The 15,598-nt window shown below is 43.8% G+C and overlaps 2 long non-coding RNA genes across 5 annotated transcripts in view; one reads left to right on the forward strand and one right to left on the reverse strand.

Annotated features, from left to right (window-relative positions):
- Window positions 1-15,598, forward strand: part of LOC309702436 — a 229,237-nt gene that overhangs the window by 84,552 nt on the left and 129,087 nt on the right. The window lies entirely within an intron of this gene.
- The window catches only part of LOC309702456, a 224,987-nt gene that overhangs the window by 81,773 nt on the left and 127,616 nt on the right, over window positions 1-15,598 (reverse strand). The gene's annotated exons all lie outside the window — the stretch shown is intronic.

Below are 15,598 nucleotides of genomic sequence, written 5' to 3' on the forward strand. Positions count from 1 at the left end.
AGCTTCAGAGGTTTGCAGGAATGAACTGATGACCAGAAACAGCTGCAAAGTCCAAGAAAATACCAGCTGGAGTTCAGCTGCATTTGAAGAAGTCAAAGAAAAGTAAGGATGGCAAAGGGCGACGTTTTCTTCCAAAGAGCTGCAAACATGGTCGACGCCTCATTAGAAGAATCATCTGGACATTTGTGAGGAACTCTAACCAAGAAAGCAACGTCACACAGATCCAACAGACAGTTTCCATGACTGCAAGTGTTGAGTGGAAAAATGCTACATTGCATTATTGCATCCTCTCACCACAGGAGGCGCTGTTGGCACCACTGATTGCTGATCAGCTGTTCTCTGATGATCTGATTGATACTGTGAATAACGGGACTCACTGAACTCTGTGACACAGTGAAGATTACAGAGTTGAACTTCAACATCTGACTGACGTCACACAGACAGAAGGATGAACCAGTGAGGCACAGAACACAGTTACTGGAGATACTGGATCAGCTCCATGTGAACCTCTGATGGAGAAGCTGCTGAGCCAGAGAAACATCAGGACATGACAGCAGCTGCACTTATCTAACAACATGTAGCAGAGCTGATCTATGTTAGAGGATCTATCACAGCAGCTGAAGCCAAAGTCCAACACTGGATACCAGCTGAGCCTGTGCTGAGTGTAGTGTTACAGGAAAAGGGCAGAAACACTGGTAGCTCCCAGTGATGCTGACTGGGGCACAGAGCTGAATGATGCAGCATCAGGACACTGTTTCAGTCTGACTGACAGAGAAACCTGTAGCTGTATCTACATGTGAGGCAGAGGCCACACAAGCAGCTTTCTATGTTTCACAGTGACTGAGATCTTCAGTGGGGGTGGACATGCTCCTGTACAGACCTCTGAGGAGAACCAAGGTGCAGTCAAAGAGTCCAGTCTGTCCTCACAGATGTGAACATGTGCTTTCATCAGGTCTGCTGTCAGCTAGCAGGCTCACATCAGAATCACTGTTCCTGAAAAACACAGTCTGTGTGACATCATCAGTCAGCTGATGGTCCCAGATCTGAATGGTTTCTGTCTCTACTGAGGAAGTCAGAGAATATCACTGAGGTGTGGATCAGGTCTGAGTGAGCTGTGGAGGGACAGCTTTAAACAGTCCACAGGTCTCACGTCCTGCTCAGTCTGGTAGCAGATACCTCGTATTGTTCCAGATGTGCTGACATCAGCAGCAGCACAGCTGTGTGATACCATGAATCTCAGTTATTGATCCAACACACAGTAAATACAAAGATCAGGATTTCTGAGAGTAATCATTATGAGTCTGAACACATGATCACTGAATGTTAGTCTCCACAATAATAAGCTAACACAAGCAAACACAGCTTTCAGCTCTTATTTTGAAACTGGCTTATTTAGAGAGCTGTGATGTGAGCGTGCCTGGCTCTGAGGCACTTGGGTCAGCCTCTGTTGTTTAGAAGTGTTACAGACTGTGAATGACACAGACCTGTCAGTTTCCATGTTTGTCTGTAACACAGCTCAGGGCTCCATGCTGAACGCATCCATCCAGTGTTATTGATCCAGGACTGATACCAGCATTGGGATCAATACTACAACACACAATCACATGTGTCCACGTGATGCAGTTTGAAGAGCAATCAGATGTCTCTGTATGAGGAGGCGGGGTCACAGGAGGTTCACAGAAACTCTGCAGCAGCATCATCAGCTCACATGGAAACTTTGATGATTCACTTCTGTGGTGTTTTTACACAAACACGTCACAAAATTAGCTCCACCTGTTTTGTGAGCTTTGAGTTTCTTGTCTTCATCCTGGATTCTTGTGTTGCTGTTTTTACACACAGCAGATATTTCCTGGTTGCTTCCTTGATGACCACATGAAGCTTTCTGAAGCTTGGATTGAAAACGCTTCATTACTCAAAGCTTTCCAACACAGGCCTCTGTGCTGCCATCTGGTGGACAAACATGTGAAGTGCAGCGTGAAGCTACAAATGAAACTGCTTCAGCTACGTTTATATATAACATACTATAACCTATATAACTATATGTATAGTGTATTATGTAGGTTTTAGAGCTGGGGGTAGAACTGCTGATGGCCTGGTTGTTATTTATGTTCCCCATGGTTCACCAGCTCTCACACAACATCAGCACCAATGATCCACGTCCTTATAAACCTCTGAATCAGGTCCTAAAGCAGTGACGTCCTGAGTGAAGACCTCACTGATCACATGACTCTGGTCACCTGGACTCAGTGTTTCTGAAGCAGTGTGCTGGGTTTTTAAAAATACGTGGCTGCTGCCTGATGTTGGGCCCACAGAGGAAGACGACTCACTCGCTCTTCTTCACTTCCTCCTTAAACATGTGGAAGGAGAGCAAAGTGCTGCCAGACTCTTATTTCTGACAGGAACAGAAGAAACCACAGCAAACTGGTCCAGTTCTTCATCTTCATCACAATCTGTTTATTTCTGATGGTGACTTCAGTCTGAGGTTTGAAGTTTCCATGTCTGTGTGATGTGTGGTGTGAAGGCTGCTGGTTAAACTGGGACGCACTGAGTGCTCATAGAGAGATGCTCCATGAGTCCCAGTACAGACTACAAACATGGTGGAAACTTAGCTTTGATATCCACACACTCTGCACGTCTGTGAGTAACTGTGATGAAGATGTGCAGAGATCTGTGTCCAAACAGGAGAAAGACTGTAAAGACTCTGTGCTTCTAACAGCCTCTGTTAACATATGTGAGGCTGTTTGTTGTTGTTGCCATGGAGCTTTGCACTGTTTGGGTCAGCAGGTCATGTGATCAGGTTTGTTCTGCTGGACGATGGTTCAGTGTCAGGTTTGTTTGCATTCATCAATAAATATCTAAATAAATCAAAGACTCCATGTTTGTTCTTTCATCATGTGACCTCTGCTCATCCATCTCTGTGTGTATCAGGATACATTTGGTTCATAATACACAGAAAAATCAGAGTTATTACCTGTAATAAATGTGAAAGATTCCTGCAGTGATAACCAGGCAGGACTGAAACACATCCAAGCTGTCACCACGGTAACAGCACCGCCCATCCACAGGTGAGGGGAGGAGCAAAAAGAGGGACTTTGACCATTTTATACTAAAAACACTCAACTAATGTTTCTAATATGAAACAAATAAGCCCACATTAATGTGAGCGTTTATTAAATAATAATAATGATGATTTCCTCCTGATCTCATTTCCACAGCAGAGAAAACTGTGGTGTATATTGAGGTGGAGGGTGTGGTCTGTGGCTCAGGTGTAGAGTGAGGGTGGGGTGCACCACAGCAGCATGCTGGGACTGCTGAGGGTGGAGGAGGGAGTGATGATGACATCAGAGCTGCAGCACAGAGACCAGTGAACACACAGTCTGTTCATCTTTGCATAGATACAATATACAGCACAATATTGAATGACAGACACGCTGTGGGAGCTTCCACAGATACACTGACGTCAGCATCCAGAGTCCTCCTGCTGCTCCCCCCTCAGAGCCCCGTGATCAGCACCAACACATTCAGTTAGATGACAGAGTCCAGCTGCAGCTAGAATCAGCTCCCCTCTGTGAACAACAGCACAGCGTCAGTGTTTCACACTCAGTGAAAGGAGGAAACAGCAGAAGAACACCATGTGTGCTACGTTTCCCAGGACACACTACAAACTGCACAAATACAGAGCAGCACGTGGAAGGACCTGGAGCTGCATTTACAGAGCTGCAGACAGCGTGATGTCCTGTATGGACAGGTGGAAGGAACCAAGTCCTCAGCTGGAACACTCGTGTTTGTCCACAGACAGGAAACACAGCAGGAAACTTCCTCACAGAAGTGCAGCTCATGGATAACACACTTCCTGTCAGTCAGAATGAGGCTGCAGCCAAACACAGAAAGGTGTTTTTGTCCAGATGAGCCCAGAGAAGAAACACGAGTGTTCACAGACATCAGAAGCTCAGAGAGGTGAAACATGAGGTTGGAGTCCTCGTCAGCATCCAGAAGAGCTGCTGTGAAACCCTGAGTACTCATGACAGACTCTGATGGCACAAACACATCATGATTCAAACAGAAAGACAAACATGGAGCTCCTGATCCTCCTGCATGAGAACAAGCTGACATGAGCGCTGTGTCTGAGAGTGTCTCCCTGTCACAGTGACAATAACACAGCTGCTGCTCACAGTCATTAAACTGACCTGAGGTCAGCTGTGCTCCTTACATATGAACCATGTGACCTCACATCAGTGCTGTGGATGACTGTAGTCATAGAAGAGTAGAGCTGTAGCAGGTGGTGTGAGGAGGAGGTGGTGTATTCTAGTTAACGCAGTACTGAAACACTCCAGCAGAGGGCGCTGTTAAGTCCTTATTGTAACACAGTTACTGTGTGCAGTTAGACTTCATACATAATCTGCACTTATTTCCATCAGACATGCTGTCAGTAAATGATTGGTTTCTATTGATTCTACTTCCTGTTGACTCGTTTGATGACAGTGAAACAATCACAGCTGATTGTGTGATGATGTAAACTGTCACTGTTACATTCAGTGTGTGTGACATAATGTTAGTGCAGGCTGATAACAGCCTGGTTCTGTTAGAAACACATGAACGTGTCCATAGATCAGTGTGTGTTTAACATGAGAGCTTCAGCCCTGCTGATGTGTTAAATAAAGACATGCAGGAAAACTGATGAGACTCTGAAATAACTCTTTATATTTATAATGTAACTCTGCATCAAAAGAACAACAAAGGATCCCAGACAGGTTTCTGTGAACAAAGACCATTCTGATGTTTCTGTGTTTCTAACACTTTGACATTATTAGTAAACAGACTGCAGTGAGCAGCATTTATAAAGAGCTTCTATATAAAGATATGACAGCTGTTTGACAAGTTTATCACTCTGTGTTTGGACCTGATCAGTCCAGCTGTTTACTTGAAACATGTTCATTTACCTGTTCTGTTATATTCATGTTCTTGTCTCTGTTGAAAACACATTTTAATGTCCCTCAGATTTTTCTCCCAGATGAATAAATCTAAAAATGACACAAACTGACTGCAGCTACTTTTTGTCCTTTCTGTCAAAAACCTTCATGTGACTCATGAGAGACACGTTTCAGCTGTTTGTGACAGATCAGAGGCCAACAAGTCATTTATAACACTTTCCATCATTGTTTAAAGTTCTCAGTGTTTCTGTGTTGCTGCGTATAGGATCTCCCAGCATCATCACTGTGCTGTCCAATCATTGTGTGCGAGGTTACCCTTATAGTGCCATGTGTGTTTGCACAAAGAGAAGCATGTGTGTCAAATATAAATAAGCACAGAACAGAAACAGCTGCTCGTTTCTTCTGTTTAGAGTCAAGTTAGTGTTTTGTGTCTTTGTTTGAGGCCTGATGTCGAGCAGAGGTGTGTGTAACTGCACTGCTCTGTTATATGTGTGAAGTGTGTGCTTCTCTTCAGCATCATCTTTGTCACTGCTGATTCCTTTGTGTCATCATGTGTTGAGAAGAGAGAACAGTTATAACGGAGGAGCAAAAGGAAGCCCTGAAATCTGCATCAACAAGGAAGTGTTGGCTCACCAGTGATCCCAGCAGAGCCACTGGTTTGGCTCCAGTTGTTCTAGATTCAATGATGTTGTTGTCAGCATCTTTATTGTAGTAAAGTCTTGTAATGTGAAGATAGAAACGAGGCAGCAAACAGCTCCATGATCTGATCTTAATGATGTTGTTTTTATTTCTGTCTGTCAGAACTGGATTGGAAACTATCAAAGGTCTAAAAACAGCCTCGACCCTCCCACAGAGCAAACTTTACACACGTCATCTTTCAGCTACAATCTTTGTTGCAGGGATCTTCTGCCAAACAAGGCTGAGAGAAGATTTCTTACAGCTGTCATGTTGATGCTGTTTCAGTCTTTGGGCAAACACACTCATATATTAGGGCTGATATCAGGGCTGCACAAGTTCTTGTGATCATAAATAACAGAAGTGTGGAAGGCAAACATGTTATTGTTGGATGAAACTTCATGAATCCTTTGTAGATTTGAGCTGTTGGAGCCTTTCTTTTCTCTTCAGGTGTACAGATGCTGAGGAGGCAGGTGAAGCAGGTGGAGCTGTTGTGATGCTGGCAGAGGGTGTGTCTTAGTAACTCTGTGAGGCAGAACTGGATCCAACATTGTGGATGTGTTGATGTTGGAGCCATTAAGAGTCTCTGGCCACACTGTAGGATTTCCCTTTGATCCACTGTGGGGGCATTTTGGAGTCTGTCAGTGAAACTCTTCATGTTTGTGTTTGACTCCAGTTTATAGAAACAGAGAAATGTGTCATGCTTTTGTTCGGCCTCCACAAATACACACATTTGTTCATTGGTTGGACTTTTTGGAAGGAGACACATTGAAAACCATGTTAATAAGATCTTGTTGTTTCCTGTGGATCCGACACAGAGAGTGGACTTCAGACAGAAAGCGTGGAAGAGATTTTAGAGGCCGTGTGTGGCAACAGGAAGTTTCTGTGTGTTTGCTGATCTTACATGTGGAAAACAACACGTGATGTTTGTGAAGTTCTACAATGATCATTGTTCTCACAGCATTTTGAGTAGGAACAGTTCAAACTGGGAGTAGTGGGAGTTATTTACTGATTGAAACAAGCTGAATGTTTCTGTGATGATGAAGATCAGCAGCTCAGCTGATCAATGAACTGACATCTATCAGTCGTTTCATGAGATGAAGTCATCAGCAGACATTTGTTCTGACTGTGTGATGAATGTCAGAAGGTCAGGGCTCTGCTTTAGTCACTGCTTGATGATCATTGGCTCATTGTTGAATCCAGGGCCCAGTCTGACCTCTGACCTTTGCTGCAGGTCTTCTGTGTTATCTCCACTTTCATGTCTGATCTTCTGCTGTATCGTCCAAAATAAACATCTGGATCATTTCCAACACTTCAGCAGATCTTTAGTTTGGGCAGTGCAGCACAGAATAACACATATTGTACTATACTGCCCACTTCCTGATCTTATTGGATCTGTGTGTGAGGTTGGTGAAGGAAACACATGTTTACTGAGTGAGTCGCTGCCATTAGGAACTAGTTTTTATATCACAGCCTGGAAATCACACAGGACCATTTCTGCAAGTGAAAAGTCGTCATTGGAGGAAAATCATTGTGTAGTTTGTGCGACTGAAGAATTGTCCCAACTACATGTGCTGCTGACCCTTGACCTTTCCTTTAGGTGCACAGAGGAGTCTGTGGGAACATCCAGAACTGAGGCATCTTGTGTACAAACGTGTTCAGACCAGATGTCAAATGATGTCAGATGTCATCCGTGAATGGATGCAACTGTGGATCGTTCCAATAAAATGAGGCAGTTTTGTAAGTACAAGCCCACTACAACCCATCATCAACATTTTAAATTACATTATACATCTTCACTGATATAAAGCACCACTATTTTAACCTGATTCACTTTTTCCACCCTAACAGTTCATTCCTCAAATCAAACAAGATATTTGACCCTAAAAAAATGCATCAACAAATAATTTTGTAATAAAATATTTATTCTTCAACTTTTACAAGTGAAATCAAACAAGTGTGTTTAAGAGTGAAACCAGAGTGGAAGCTGCTCATATAGAGTCCAACCCAGGCTAAAGTAAGCTGAGTAGAGCAGCACCATCAAAGTGTCGGCTCTCTGAACACGGTGCAAGATCGCCATCTGCAGGACAAAACTAGTTTTTCTCGCCCTCCTCGTCAACATCAAGATGATGTCATCGTACAGCAACTGATTCCCTGTCCGTCTGGAACAAAGCATTTACATTAAAAAGACATTTACAGAAAATACAAACACCAACAACACATCTCATCATCACATGATATTTTATTATTTATTATATTATATATTTTTATTGTACCATCAACATCAACAAATACCAGCATATTTTCTTTGAGATTGAGTAGAGTGGACCTTTCCCTTGGTTCACTTCCTGCTCGCAGCATCAGCTGACCTCTGACTTCCTGGTTAAGGTCTCTCAGCGTTGACTGGAATATCAAATCGGACTCACACCATGTTCTTGTAATGTGGTCATGTCTGTCCGCTGTTTGAAGAGCATCTCTGGCCTAAACACAATAGGAAGAACAACAACACGGCAAAAAAAACAACAACACATTTCCATATTAGATGAAGGGCACCGTAACTGGAAATGGTAACATTCATCTGATGCTGCTTTGGATTTATCTTCTGTTTTAGATCAACTTTGATCACTTCGAGCCATCTTAAGTCCGTTTGTTCTAACTTCTCACTAACGTCTCGTATGATTTCAGATCCCTGCTGTTCCCCAGCTGCCCTGTAGGTTTGTGCTTTGACCTCCAGAGGGCGACAAATCAGCACAGACAGAGAGCTCCATTCAAACTTTGCTGCCATCAGGAATAATTCTTCAAATATAATCATCAGTGTTTGAGCAGTTATGATATCAGGGACAATCTAGACATGTGTGACAATACTGAACATGTCACATGACACACCTCAAACATCATGTGATCCACTCTCAGTCTGCACTTTCATTCATGACTTCAACAGGTTGAAATGAGCTTTGAAGAAACATTCAGTGAAATGAATCGTTCATGGATTCATGTGAGCAGCAGATGAACTTTACAAAGAATCAGTGGATTTATCTTCTGTTTTAGATCAACTTTGATCACTTCGAGCCATCTTAAGTCCGTTTGTTCTTCTCACTCACTAACGTCTCGTATGATTTCAGATCCCTGCTGTTCCCCAGCTGCCCTGTAGGTGGCCTCAGTGTGTCTCACACCATTTACAGATGATTACAGGTCGTTTACAGTTCAAACAGGTCCAACATAAGAAATATGCAGAAAATATCCTGCTATAACAGTTTGGGTCAAAGTGCAGATGTTCCAGATGTTCTGAGTCTGTCTGTGTTTCATGTTAACATGTAGATGTTGGACCAAACAGCTGCGTGTTTCCTGGGTGAGAGAGGCCTTGTTGTTGTTGTGCTAAGCTAACAGGCAGAATGTAGCATCATGGGCAGTGTAGTCCGTGCTGCAGGGAGAATGGACTGCTGTACCCGTGATGTGTCTGTGAGCGAGGGAGGGAGAGAAAGGAAAAGCACGAGCTGTCACCGAGCAGAAACGGGAGCTGGAAGCATGTAAATATAATAATAACCACTGCAAGAAGAGAGCCTGACGAGCCCAGCTGTAAGCTGTTAAGACTCGACCGTACACCGTGTTCCTGTTTTCCTCCGAAAACAATAAGTTCTGTTGTCTGTGAAGGTTCTCAGTCATCCAGGTCATCGTAGTCTGAGGAGCTTGCAAAGAAAAGCGTCTGGACCTCTTTAAGTTGCTTGAAGACGTTTCACCTCTCATCCAGAAGCTTCTTCAGTTCTAAGAACAGAAGGTTTGACTCTGTTCTGCTCCTTTGACAATAAGTTCTGTTGGAGCAGCCTTTCAACGCCTCTCTGTCTCTGCTAGCAAAGTCGACCCAGACAACAAAGTAAAGCTCGTTTTCAGCTACGAGCCGACACGAACCCGACGTGTTAGCCAGAGGTCCCTTTAATACGGTTCAGAGCCGCTGACCTTCAGTAACAGTAATAAATCACAGCAATAGTACATTCATGTAGTTGTAAACAGCATGATAATATATTAAGTAATCCAAAGTATTCAGAATACATTACTCTCATTGAGTAACGTTACAGAATACATTTTGGGGCATGTAATCTGTAGTCTGTAGTGGAATACATTTGAAAACACTGCAAATATCCAGCACACTGACAGCTGTGACCTTATACACATGCCCAGTGAAAGGTTGATTGAACACTGTACATGGTATATAGCTGGTCTGGGGTCAGATTCTGCCAACCAGGCAGCGCTGCCTCATGACACGGGGCTGGATCAGCCATCTATTGATCCATCCCAGAGAAGATGAAGGACACGTGATGATGACACCACTGTGCAGTTCACATTGGAGGGCTTTATTCCATCCACTGAGTCATCAGAGCTGTGGGCCTTCTGTGAGCTCTGCAGTGTGGCTGACAAAGCTGACATTAAGTGTCCAACTTTCAGGATTTTTGCTAAGCTGTCACTCACTGTAGCTATCATCTCACACACTTGGCTACTTTTCTCTGTAAAGGTGTTTGATGACAGAGTCTTAACCCCTGCATATGAAGATAATGTGTTTGATATATCTGTTAATACCTGACACGACTTCTTTCCTTTCAAGTCTGTTTCACATCCAATTGTAGAGACAAGTGTGTCAGAGGATCGTGTGAAAGGATGTTCTGTCTTTCTTCAACATACATATCTGTGTCACGTATTTACATAAAGAGAAATCGTATCGATGTCGAGGCTGGCGAGGAGGGCCCGCCCTCACCGATCCACCGTTTATATGCAGCCTGTGTCTTTCATGTGTCTCCACCTGGATCCCTGCTGAGCCACTTCCTCCCCAGCCCTCAGAAACACTGTTGCTATAGTAATTGTATCTAAGTGAATAACCATAGCAACCACAGAGATGTTTTGGATGGCACAATGGTAGCTGCTGGTTTTAAGTGCTGGAGATCAAAGGGGCCTAACGTTGTTAGGGAAGAGGAGGGGGGTTAATCAGTGTCGGGGAAAACGGAGACCAGCGGGGTCGGCAGGAGCAAGCAGGAGGCAAAGGGAGGAGCGAGGAGAACGACGGTTTTCCCTCATGGCACCAACACCCGTCCCATTTCCCTGCGGTCCAATAATTAGCTGTTTGGGGTATACTGCGACAGGAAGACGGCTCCTGCTGTCGAGCTTGCAGTGATGGTTAGTAGCTGCTCCACCCATGCTGTGTGAGACTTAATACACGGCCTCATTAAAGATGGAAATTAGCCTTTGGCTATAATCTGGCATGTTTACATTCATGTAATTTTTCTTTTTACATTTATGTTCATTAACATGCACGGTCCTAAATAAATAAATAAAATAAAATCGCTTCCTAAGGAGATTTGGTTTCAAGGTCAAATTTATTTATATGGCACATTTCAAACAGCTGATGCTGCACAAAGTGCTTAACAATATAAAAATGGTATTAAAAAGCAACAATGTAACACAATAATAACAGTAAAAACAATAATAGGACAGTAAAAGAATTAAAACAATAACTAAACTAATTCAAATAAGACCAGAATGCTTGGGTCATAGTGTGTTAAAAGCCAGGGCATAGAAATGTGTCTTTAGTAAAGATTTAAACTGCTCAAGTGTTTGTGCAGATCTAATATTTAAGGGGAGACTATTCCAGAGTCTGGGACCTGCCACAGAGACGGATCTATCACCACGGGATGTGAGGTCAGTCCGTGGGATGGACAGCATTAGTTTTGAGCTGGACCTCGTGGTTTGTCCTGGAGCATAGGCAGAGAGGAGCTCAGGTGAGGAGGGGCTCGGGCATTAATGACTTAAAAACAAAAAGTAGAAGTTTAAATTGGATCCTGTAGGAGACAGGAAGCCAGTGTAGAGAAGCTAAAACTGGGGTTATATGCTCTCTCCGTTTGGTACCAGTTAGCAGGCGAGCAGCTGCATTTTGAACCATCTGAAGACGATGGATGGAGGCCTGATCTAGACCATAACACAATGAATTGCAGTAGTCTCATCTGCAAGTAAGGGAAAGGTGAATAAGACGCTCAAAGACGTTAGGAGGTCTGGCTTTACCTTGGCCAGCTGTCTTAACTGAAAGAAGCAGGACTGAACACTGCACTCACCTGCTTCTTCACTTTAAAAGAACCATCAATGTAGACACCGAGCTTTTTACACGTGTTTCAAGTAGCGGTGCTTTATCAGGCCAGTACAGGTCAGCCTAATCACTGGTTTCAAACTCCCAGTAATGAAACTGGGGAACACTGGTTGTGCTCAACCTACAAAATATTTCACGTTCCTGCGATATGTGCTGAGCACGCACGACAGACATGAAGCAGACAGGATCACAGCTGATCTTCTCTCGCTCACGAGTGAGCTAGTTAATGTTGGGAGTCACAGAGGGAACGCTACGATCAACCTTTAAATCAAAACGGTTCACCTCCGACACAAGGCGTCCAGTCGACGCAGAACCCAACGCAAGGCATCGTCTGAGGGTTCTTCCATCCATCACTGAAACCATTCTGTGTAGGTGCAGAGACACCCCAAGAATCCAGGTGTTATGTGGCAGCTTCGTGCACAAATGTTATTAATAAGTAGCTGTTATTAGAGCGACGCTGAGGGTGCTGAGTGGTTGGGATGTCCCCCAGACCATCACTGAAACACCAGAGCAGCCGTGCTGACGAGGTTCCAGCAGCACAATGCTCTGCAGCCTCTTCCACATGTGCTCAGCATGCAGCGGCTCTCATCTGTGGAAAGCACAGTTCTGGTCTTTGATGGGAAATGTTAATCAGACTGCATGATGTCAGTTCACCCTGCATCCACAACAAAGAAGAAGAAGCCGTATGTAAACATAACATACAAACTGACCGAGGACAAGAGGGAACAGTGCTGCTGTCAGTCCAACGTGTCCACGTCCTCTGGACTAAGAAGGGGAGAAACCGTCCAACTGTCATAATCACAGCCACACACCTGCATCAGTGATGGTCTGCATGACTTATATGTAAACTTTAAACTTCAATAAGGATGCCAGCAAAAGCAGCTTCTTTCCACTGCTGGAAAACTGCAGTGTTTGATGTGAAACAGCAGTAATCACATCAGCGATGGCTTCACGGGGACACTGACAGACGATTTCTGTCCCTGCTCCTCTAACCTGTAGCTCCTTAAATCCAAACCCAGACAAAGCTCGACGTGTCCTGTGAGGTCGGGCCGCTCACAGCCGCGTGCTGTGAAGCACACACATCCCCAGGTTTGGCTTTTCAATCACATCTTACACTCTGTGCTACAGTCACAGCGTCCAAGCAGGAAACTGCCCCGTCGCCAAGGAAACCTAGGTGTCTGTCTGTTGTCAGGGCAACAGGGCAGAGGGGATGGGGAGCAAAAACACGGATAACGACAGGAAGGCTGGGCAGAGACAACAAAGGCAGGCGGGGCCGTCGGCTGACATCTTTGGATCCACGATTGTGCCCAGCAGGAAACTGAAGCAGTGCATAAACAGATCTGATGCTCACGATCTGTTTACATGTTTTTCTCTTCACGTGGAGTAAAAATGGCGTCATTCACGAGACCTGGTTGTTCCAAATATGTCAGATTCATGTGCTTATCCATCGTTTTCCTACTGATTCTCCACACAGACAGTCAGCCTGTCGTCATCTACTTGTTTACTTTTCAGTGGCTTGTATGCAACGCTTGGGAACATGCTGGGGAGGGTTACCCATCACCTGCCAGCATTTCAATCAGAGAACTTCCTGAATCTTAGTTTATGACAGCTGGAGCCATTTACATATCTAACACTGCTGTATTAGTCCTATTATATAAAAGGAGGAGCAAACAGTGATGTGTTCTGCTTCCTGCTCATTTCTTTTCTTCTTGTCTCAAACTGACTGAAAACACAGCACAACAAACACGAGTCACTGAGAAACATCCGTGTTTCCTTTATTATGAAGATGAATTACATTTAATAATCTGACATTATGCTTTTCTTGCTCATGAGTCACAAAATCAAACGTAAGTTGTCGAAGGGCGCCCCCTTGTGACGGCTTGCCAACAACACATACACTACACGCCACGATCCCTCACACAGGCCACGGTTTTAGGAAAGAGCCCCATTAAACGCTGTTCTTCTGCTCAGTGAATTAGCAGTAAATCAGGAATCCCAGGCTGCTGCGAGGCGGCAGCGGCGTGTGCACTAACAGGCAGCAGCTCACATGACCGGCTAATGTGTCCAAGTTTTCTATGAGCGACACTCACAGAGAGAAGAGGGGAGCCTATCAGAAATAGCACGGCTGACTCGTAAAAGCTGCAGTGAAATCAGATATTGGAGGGGGGGGGCTACTTCAGGCTTCACCTTTGAAGACAGTGACCTTGCAGGTGACGTATGGTGAAGGTGGAGACTGTGAGGGGGGTACTAGCAGATGAAAACGCTCAAAAACACAATACATAAAGTGAGCAGGTTACTTATTTTATATATATATATATATATATATATATATATATATATATATATATATATATATATATATAAAATAAGTACATATATATATATATATGTACTTATTTTATATATATATATATATATATATATATATATACTTATTTGCCACCCTGATTTACGGATAAATTCTTTACAAATCCTACCATGTGAATTCATGGATTTTTTTTCACATTCTGTCTCTCACAGTTGAAGTGTACCTCTGGTGCAAATTACTGACCTCTGTCATCATTTTAGGTGGGGGAACTTGCACAATCGGTGGCTGACTAAATACTTTTTTGCCCCACTGTAAAACTCCCTGTCTGAATTACTTCTATGATTTATCGTGCAGTTTAGTGCAACTACAAGAAGGCTCTTATTACTAATAGGGATGGGTATCGTTTAGGTTTTATTCGATACCGGTGCCAAACCGTTACTTTTGAAACGGTGCCGGTGCTTAAACGGTGCTCAAACCGGTGCTTAACGAATGGAGAACACAAAATTGGTCCAAAAACCTCTCATGTTCATCTGTTTTTTTGTAAAAAGATAACAATGTTAGCCTTTTCTGCAGCTATGGGGCATATATGGTATCACTCTTGGCTGGAAGCAGTGCTTAAACAATGGAAAAAACACAAACTTTGTCCAAAAACCTCTCATGTTTAGCGGTTTCCCACTTTTTCTTTGGTCATTTTAGCCTTTTTGGCCAGGGTGAAGGGAGTATCTGTCATCAAACAAGAAGACAGCCGCATGTAGCTATGATGATGTTTGCTAGTTCACCTTACATGCATTAGTGTAATAACGTGGTTAGCCTACTCAACGTAAATTACACACGAACAACATTAAGCTACTCACGCAGAGAAGAACGGCTGCTGCTGCATCATCATCCTCATCATTTCTGCTACACTGGCAGGGCTAGGGGCCAGGACTCTCCTCTTCGGGTTTTTGGGGATGTTGCTAACTCCGGGTCCGATAACAGGCACCACACCCGCAGTAGATGTGCTCGGTGTGAGGTCTCGCAGCAAGCTATCAAATACGGCGCATTTCTCGGCTTTAAAAAAAAATGCTATGCATCGCCAGGTGTGTCATCAGATTCGAGGTGTTACCTCCTTTGACAGTATCACAGTATCAGCTTAAAGCACTTGTTGCAGGCTGCTGAGTTTGCATCTTTTGCTGTGAAGTACAGCCAGACTTTGACCGCTTCGCCTTGGGCATTTTTAATCTGGAGCTCTGCTCTAAAAGAACGTACGTACCTGGGCCCGCCTACTATCCTCGGAAACGTAAAATGATTGGCTAGAATCTAAAGTGTATGACAGCTCAGGGAAAAAAAAAAGCACCGAAATGTGCGCTGCCTTTCAGTCTGGTTACCACTGTTTATGTCAGAACCGGTGCCATCATGGCACCGGACACCGGTACCCATCCCTAATTACTAATCGGTTCTCAGTAAACTTTATGCTTTATAAGTGTTTGCAGTGCTATGAGATGTAAAAAAATAAACCGAAATACACTTAAATACAAGTACTGTAATAACTATTATGTAAAATAAACTACAGAGTGC

This window comes from Aulonocara stuartgranti (assembly GCF_965226115.1).
Source record: "Aulonocara stuartgranti genome assembly, chromosome: 3".
Lineage (NCBI taxonomy): Eukaryota > Metazoa > Chordata > Actinopteri > Cichliformes > Cichlidae > Aulonocara > Aulonocara stuartgranti.